Source organism: Parasteatoda tepidariorum, chromosome 8, assembly GCF_043381705.1.
Source record: "Parasteatoda tepidariorum isolate YZ-2023 chromosome 8, CAS_Ptep_4.0, whole genome shotgun sequence".
Taxonomy (NCBI): Eukaryota; Metazoa; Arthropoda; class Arachnida; order Araneae; family Theridiidae; genus Parasteatoda; species Parasteatoda tepidariorum.
In genome coordinates, this window is record NC_092211.1 from 3,138,712 (window position 1) to 3,148,166 (window position 9,455).

A 9,455-nucleotide genomic window follows, 5' to 3' on the forward strand; every position below is an offset into this window, starting at 1 on the left:
TGAAAAGGAGGCAAAAGATTTATTGCCCTTTAAAAACGGCAAACTAGCCAATTAATTATGCCCATTATCGAAGTCGTTAGCTTTCGTATCGGTAAACATTCGTTCTTCGAAGAATGCCCATAAGTTATTTTGTATAGCTTTTGATAGGGGTGGAGGAAAAAAAAGGGAGAAGCAAACGATTTCATGAAGGAGGGGATGGGGACAGTTGATGTCGGAATTAACAAGAGGGAATTAAGATTTCGACGACTAAAAAATTTATGGGGTCGTTAAATGCTTGTGAGCGTATTTCAAGTTCAAGATTTTGTGGAATTGGTAATCCCTAGCTGATGGGAGGGTTTCACGAATGTGTTCTGCATAGGAATTGCTAACATCAAGAGATATGTTGCATTTCAGCAATTGCCATTCATCTTGGAAGGAAGACCATTTATTTTGTTTTCAGAGTTTATCTTTGTGATGGCCTGTTGTAGGAAGCCATTTGAACTCTTAATCTTATCTGGATACCTAATATTTATGAAGCTGCGGATGGAATCAGTGCGGACTATTGAAATATATTTGCTTTCGTTGATGTATCCAGCTATTAAAATAATTCAATAGTTGCTGAAAGTTTATAGTTGGCACAGTACTCAGATAATAGAGACGGCTGTCGAGATAGCTGATTATTTATTGCTGACAAATCAAATGTTCGTTTCGCTTTATAACAGACTTTGATAATGTTAAAAAACTTAAAATGAAAACCGATCTATGTAATGTTTCAATTGACTAGTAGTCTTATTTATTATTATTAATTTTACTGTATATCGCTATATATGTTTATATAGTTTGACGGCTTGCAACAATGGAACTGTTGACGTAAAATTATTTTCATTGATACATCCAGTTGCTGATCCTAGTTGTTGAAAGTTTATGATTTGCTCTCCTAAATGCTCAGATAATCGAAGTTTATTTTTGAAAAAGCTGATGGTCTTCCTGGTTTTTAAATAGCTTTTTGGATTTTAAAACTTCAATTCATGTCCTTTTTATTAAATTTTTTTAAATGTAATGCCTTTATCCACTATTTTTAGTTACAGTTTATAAATTTGTAAACAATACTTTATATAAATGATTAAAGTTACTATATCAACAATATAGTATTTAGAAAAAACAAGAGAGAGAGAGAGAGAGAATTCAAATAATGACTCCAATAAGTTACTACCATCACATTTTATGCAAGGTAATAAAACTATTGAATACAGAAACGTTTATGTTTAAAGCTTTTGTAGGTTTATATAGCATTTATTTCATTATTTTACGTTTTATTTGAATCAAAATTATTTAATTTTGTAATCGGGTAAACTTTGGGCAGGTACTTTGTATTAATTTTTCCCCCCGGTTGTATTGTACACAGAAGAACTTCTTCAGTTACAAGACATGTTAGTTGTTGTTGAGTGGTTACAAAGATAAGCCTCTTCGTATAAAGGTGTGGTGTTCACTATTACTCATTGGTATAGCTTGAAAAATTAGGTCATTTCTTCAATTCTTAATTATTAGAAATGGTTTTCTTTTATTCTATTGCAGAAGAAATCATCAGACATTTCGTGGTGAGAAGTACTCGTGACGGCTGACTACTATATTTACCATTTATGCAACTTACGTATAGTTTGTCTAAAATTAGAACTCCCCTAGCCATTCGCCTGGACTCATGGCGGTGACTATGGTAACGAGGTATAACTATTAGTAATAGGGATGTGAGGTCATTGTTTAGCACAGGTTTTGGCTCGATTTGGTGAGAGAAAGGGTATCTTTTTCTTCTGTCTATTGTGTTAGCCATAGAGTGATGAGAAGCTACCCTACTTGAAAGGCGCTATTTCTTTTTCCATAGCAGCAGACGGCCTCAGATTTTGTGGAGGGGGAGTTCTTACCGTAGACAAACTATGTTCTACCTATGTATTTACTTCTTCATTTGCCTACAAATTTACCAACAGCCAACTATTTTCATGTCGGTAATCACCGAAGACTGCATTGCAAAAGAAGAAAGAAAAAAAGAGAAAATTGTTGTGTAACAATTTGCTATTAAAACACCTTGCCGTAAGTTTTTAACTCAACTTTTGCTTGAAATTAATTCTTCGATAAATTATCCTCGTCACAATACTCTTATTTAAACCCGAAATAATATGTAATATTCTGCCATTCACATCTGGTGGGATTTCCTATCGCCCATCCATCTTATTATCTTATCAAAACAGATCTTCATTCAAATGATTACAGCTAACAATCTCACCGCCTTGTTCAGAAAGAACATTAAAAAGCTCCGAGATCAAAAATTGCCGACCACTTAAAAAGACATCTGCTTTTATCAATCTATTTCTTCCCTTACACCCCTCAAATAAATTTCTAAACCCTCAAAAATGAACACTTTATTCGAGAAAATCTTCCACTTCTCGATCCTCATCAAGGCCCCCTTGAAGACAGGCAAAAGATCCTTACAACTGGCGTAAGCAATCGTTAAAATAATTATCGCGATCCATAATAAGCGATATGCATACAATTATCCCGGTTCTCTTGTCAGACCTTAGGCATTAATCTTGCACGTAATGAGTCGGCTAATAATCGGGTACAAATTCTGCAACGTCGTCCCTTTTTCGGGGTAGGGAGGGCCGTAGAGAGGGTACTACTTAAAACGGATGCTCCCAGAAATCATTTTACTCTGTCGTTAATAAAGACACTAGGACAGGCTATTTATCTTCATTTCCTATCGTTGAGAATGGAAGGACGATGTATTGCTTTTCACCGGAAGTGACGTACACTTTGTTCTATTACGATTTTTGATTCATAGATTACTTTTAATAAATTTTGGAGAGTAATTGTGTCATTAATAATGGCTTTTTTCTTTACTTTCCAAACATAACCCAATATTTAGATTTTTTTTTTACAATTTCTTTTTGAATAATTTTACTGAATGACTGGGACTAATCCAACAATTATTATTTGTCTTAAATTACAGATAAACTTAATTGTTAGTGAGGTGTTTGATATTAGCCCAATAATTGCATTTTAAATTGCCCGCAACAAAATTGTTAATAACCATTGTTAATAACCATTGTTAATAACCAATTGTTAATACTATTCTATATCATCCTATAAACTATTATCAGATTATTGGATATATTTTTTCCCCAATGCCCGCCTGGGGAATGACTTACGTCTTATAAGCATCTGAAGTGCAGAGATGTTGGCCACTTTTCCAGGGGCACCATATTAGATGGGCCAACGTTGCTCCCACAGTAAGGACAGATAATACAGAGAATGAAAGAACATCCATGCCTTGTCTGGGGTTTGAATTCAGAACCTTTCTGATGCAAGGCCAGATCCTGACCCCTACACAGGCTGGTCGGCTTATTGGATATTAGTCTAATCATATTAGGATTGTCTAAAAAGTGATAAATAAACCTCAAGTATTAACAGATAACCTGATATTATCCTGATCATTATCCATTGCTCTAATAAAATAATATTTAACTGAACTATTAAAAAACTTCAAGTGTTCAAAAATAGGTGCCCATTTTCAAGACTTGCCAGGCGTGAATGGAAGGAAACTAGAGTGAATGAAGTATAAAACGTAATGTTGCTAACGAAAAGTGGAGAAATAAATGTGAGAAACGAAGATAGAAAAACCACTGGAGACAAGAGAAGAAAAAAAAGATGAAAAACAGAACAAGAAAAACCACAGTGGAGAGAGAGGCAAATCAAGGCAAAATACATTTCCACGCGATAGGGAGGTGGTGAGGAATTCATGTCTTTAACAAACGAATCAGCATTCATATGAACTGAACAATATTCCAGGGTATCATGATGAACTGATGTGACTGGGTTAGAATTAATTTTTTCAGCGTCGATTTATTCCGAAGATTTCAGCAATGTGCAGCAATTGATGATTTCTCATATTTTGACAACGGACAATCTCCCGTGATTTTTAAATCTAAATTTTAAAGCGCGTATAGTTTGTCCTATATAGCCATGGTCGCACTGATAAGGAATGTGGTAAATATCCCAACGATTATCAAAGCCAATAGGATCCTTAAGAGACTTATATAATATTAGAAGATTAATTTATATTAGTCTAATCCTTACTATTTAATAATAATATTTTTGTTTATATTAGTTTAATTCTAATCTACGCCTTAGAAATAATGCATGAAACAAATACCAGAAGATAATTTGATATTAACCCAACCATTAATCATCGTGTTAACTAAATACCTAGCTAATTATATTCAAATCTTGGAATATTTATTAATTTTACTCTAATCAGCAGCAATTGTCATACCAAATTATAGATAAGACCAATTATTAGTAGATCTTGATATTAGGCAAATTATTAACTGTTATTTTATTATATTCAAATTCAATTGTTAGTAAATTTCATAATGTTAACCCAATTATTGTCCATTGCAATAACAAAGCTATAAAAAATATCCTATTAGTTCATTATTTGATATTAGTCATATCATAATTCATCGTCCTAACAGAAGTTATACATCACCTCAACTATCAGTGAAATAAATTAAAGATCAGCTCAACTAACCGAAGATAGCTGTTATTTAGTCAGTTTTAAGTTAGTAGCTGTACCATCTATATGGCAAGTTAGGAGGAATACTTAATGTATCCAGTGTAGTATACTTTCAGCTCTTTTTATTTCTTGATAAATATATAAATTCATAATTAAATGTAGATTTTTCCCTTGATATACTTTATGTTTTAATTTGTTTAAGATTCCTTTAACATTTTTCGAATTCTTCAGTTTTATCATAAAAGCACTCTTTTTGATTAGTTTTTAAAAATTTTTTATACCCAACAAAAAATAATTTTGCTTGATTGAAAAAATGTTTTAAGCGCGTTTTTACGCTCATCAGTTTTGATTACAATTTCATTTCACCCGGATGAAAATTGTTTCAAGTGGTTGTTTGAACATAAAAGTTATGAACTTTACTTTAAAAAATAAAATAAAGCATTGATTTTACCTTTCAAAACAACAAATACTTCTCAAAATATTGTTTTATACGAAAGACTTTCAAAGTTTGCTTGCTCAGTTAATAATGCAATCATTTCCACTGCCTTGTACAACCTCACTAAACTAGATCAACAATTGAAATCGAAACTCCAACGAAAAAAAGATCCCCAAAAATTTTTATTTCACATTTTTAGGTGTAGGAGTGTAAAAATTTATACAATTCCTCTTTGGTTTCCGTTTTCGCTCAATAACTGCTTTGTTAGAGCGAGATTCAGATTTTACAACTTGGGTTATAAAATGTTGAAGCAACAGTCCCTTCGATTGGGAAATCAAAACGTCCATTTCTCCACCTGATTTTCCAATTTCTTTCTTTCCTTTTAGGTGTATTATGACTTAGTGACCATCTTTCAATACAATAGGTTACAATCTTAAGTTTTTCGCCAAATATAGGAGCCAAGAAAAAAAATTCTATCGAATGCCTCAGCGAATTTATAGACATTTTAATCCAAACCAGAATCAAATTAAGATAATAATGAATGCCCTATTTTCTTCTTTCGGTTTTGAGAAAAACTAAATTAGTGTTTAAGGTAAATGCGCCACTTAAAATGACCAATTTGGTCGAAAATATTAAATTTCTCTTCATCAAATTTTTTAAAAGATTGATATTTTAAGATTTGGAAAAAAATGTCTAACTTTTAATTTTTTGGTAATTCGAACCAAAGTTATAGCTGTTTTATAAACCCGTAGTGACATTATGAAGATTAGATGTAAATCACAGTTATAATTTTTGCATAGATCAAATCTGGATGAAGATTGTAAGTTTCATGTACCCATCTGCTTTATTCTCAGCTAATAAAAAGCCACTTTGCATTTATTTACAATAAGATAGCAAAGGGCCGGGATAACCTGGTTAGTGGGGCACAGGGCCCATGTCCAAGAGGTAGTGGGTTCGATTCTCGCCGGCTGAAAACTCCCAGTGTGACTGATGCAAGTTAAATCTGTCAGGTCACAAAGTTCTCCATGTTCCCTTAACAAATCATACCTTTGGGGGGGGGTGTACTGATTCAGGAGTTTCCTTATCTTCTGGATTGGTCCAAAATTGCAGGGTTACAGAATTGAACATCGGTAGTCGTAAGCCCAAAATTGGGTTGGCTGTTCAACGATGGTTATAAAGAAATAAGATAGCAAGCAAGCAATTGCGTAGCATTCAACAGCATTAATCTGGATTGTAGCTAAATTTTTGGAAATTTACTCACATTAAATCTAGCACACAGATAAAATTTTGAAATTCGCTTATAGTTATCTGGAAAATAGATAACCGCTTGGCATTTAAATACATTAATTTTAGTAATAGATAGCTATATGTAATAGCTATACTTACACAAATCTCGTAAATGAATTGCTTGTTGCCTTTTACCTTCTTGCGGCAAATAGGAAGTGGCTTAGCATTTAATTAGATTAATATCATAAATATGTAACTATTTGACATTTAATTACTTACACTAAACTGAATAAAAGAGAGATTTAAGTGGTATTTTCACTTTATATTTATCCGGTAAGTTACTTATCCTAATTGACTAGCCGTTCTATCAAATTCTTTACACTCAAATCTAGAAAATATATCTCCTTACATTTATTTTTATTAATCAGGTGAAAATATATCTTTTTGCATAATTGCATTCATACATTAAAAAAAATTAACTCTTTGAAACTGTATGTAGAAAACAGTTGAAAAGTTTTGCAACCATGATCATTGTGTAATTCAAATCTATAAATAATATTCAATAACTTTGAGTTTTATTTTAACGATAACCACACTAAACCAAATCATAAAAATAAAAAAAAGTAATAAATTGGAAATCCTTGGTAGGCTTGAAATAAAATTTTGCTGAAGAAGCCAGGGCACACACAGGGCTGTAGTGCCATTGAAGAAGGAAGGATAACCATATTACCACTGATAAACAGATAACCATTAAACAGGTTAACAGATAATGAATGATGACCAGATTGGTAACCATTATGGCCATGATATCCTATATAAAAACATACGACACCACGAGGGATTTAAATTAATTATTGACCATATAGTTTTATAGAATGATTATTTTTCATTAAAAAATAATGCCCAATTGATAAAGTTTGCTTTATTAGAAAGCTTGAAGCCAAGGAATCGATTCCTCGCCAAAACCAGAGATATTTAACCATTAAGGGTATATTGCGCTCTGGTTTTGGAGGGATACTACAAGGGAAGGAAAAAAAGACTCATAAAATCATGGAGTTGGGGTGGTGTATTTCTTGAAACAGCTGTCAAGGGAAATTGACTGTAGAAACATAAACTGCAGCTCAACACATTTCACACTCGGTCCGTTCTCAAAGCCGATTGGTTGTTAGGCTCCGTTGCTTTTCGTCTCAAAGTACCTTTTCTACTTTTAAGCAAATCCATAAAAATCTCGCCAACACAAGGCTATGTGACAAGACCCATGTTCTCTCTCCTCCTCTCTTTCTTCCTTTTCATTTGTTACTGCCTTTTCTGCGACACAAACGTATACATTTTTTTTTTGGTCTTTTTCCTCCCCTTTTCAAGTCCATAAAACAAGCAAATGAAAAAAATAGAGATTTTCAGATTTTTTTCCCCCTTTTATGCATTCTTTTTCCCTGCCTGTTTAGTACATAAACTGGAGTGTTTTTTTCTCCCTTTCTTTCAGTTGTACTGAAATTATACGTTCTGGTTTCCGTGGATATACTTCTGTGGTAATATAAAGTGATTTTATTTTGCTATTTTTCTTTGTTTGCATAAATTGTACATAGCCGTAAAGAAGATTTTGAGCAGCTTTGCAAATTTACTTTTATAGTCGGAAGGTTGTGATTCTTGTTACTTCTCGTTAAAAAAGGTTTATTTCCACCTGATATTATTTTATTTTTACAACAACTCCATTATTTTAACAGCGTTTTTTAATGCTATGTGAATATAATAATTCATTCGTTATCAGAAGTCGTCAATAATTAGCTTCATTGATATATTACTAAAACAGCAAAATATTACTTGGAAAAGCTTATGCAATAGCAAAAGCTAAAACGATATCTAAGTTGATAAGTACATGAGTTTGAGCACATATAAATGGATACTAAACTTTCATTTGTGCTATTATTTTAGACAAATCTCTATAGGATTTTATCTTCATCAACAACCAGTCTTATCCAGATGCATGCAAAACCCTTTTGAATTAAGTTTATTAATAATTTTTTGCTAACTTTGTATTGAGGATAATTATTTTGACCATGCCTGAAACAGACGAATTAAGTTTCCTTACAATGAATAAGACTCACAGGTTAAATCACTTTTACCATCTCAGAAGCCGGCAAGCTAGTTTCCCAGCAATGGATGATGTATTGAGGAAAAACTTCACTATCTCAGGAGCCGGCAAACTAGTTTCTCTGCACTAGGAAAATGCATTGAGGAAAAAATTACTATCTCAGAAGCCGGCAAACTAGTTTCCCTGCAATGCATGATGTATTGAGGAAAAACTTCACTATCTCAGAAGCCGGAAAACCAGTTTCCCTGCAATGAATTGAGGAGGAAAAACTTTTACTATCTCAGAAGTCGGCAAACTAGTTTCCCTGCAATGGAAAATGCATTGAGGAAAAGCTTTACTATCTCTGAAGCCGGCAAACTGGTTTCTCTGCAATGGATAATGCATTGAGGAGGAAAAACTTTTACTGCCTCAGAAACTGGAAAACTAGTTTCCTTGCAGTAATTAATGCTTTGAAGAGGAATGATTTTATTGATTCTGGAGCCGGCAAACTAGTTTTCCTGCACTAATTGTTGCTTAGAGGTAAAATGACTGTTACTGTCTCGTAAGATTGAAAATTATGTCTCCCTGTTGTGAAGAGAAAGAGTTAAAATTCGCGCACCTCATGTAATTGTTTTCATAAAAAAAGGGAAATGACAATTTTATTATGAAATTTTTTGAATGCTGATATTTTAAAACAGTCTTTGTATTTAATTAATCACAATTGGCGTTTTGTCAAGCTATTCAGTTGCTAAGCTAGTAGGGATAAATTTCAAATTTATCCAATCTCTTACAATGAGAATTCACAATAACAGACATTTTAACAAGTATCTAACGAAAAACTAATCAAAACTAAGACATTAATTTCAGAAAATTTTTTTATGATTGAAAATTACGATAATACGAAAAATATTTTTTTAAAAATGTAAACATAAATCTTATAGTTTGAATAAAACTTATCGTCACAGACGGTTTTCAAACATTGGATTTAAATTTCCTTATGAGTATCAATTCGGATAAATGAAAAGTACCTGTTTGGAAACAATGCTAAGGAATAGCTCAATATAAAATTTTCATACCTATCAAGAATGTGGCTTAAAACTATACTGCCACTAGCCCTTGAATTATAAGAACACATATTTTTCATTTGACTTCACATAAATTAAAATTCTTACAAT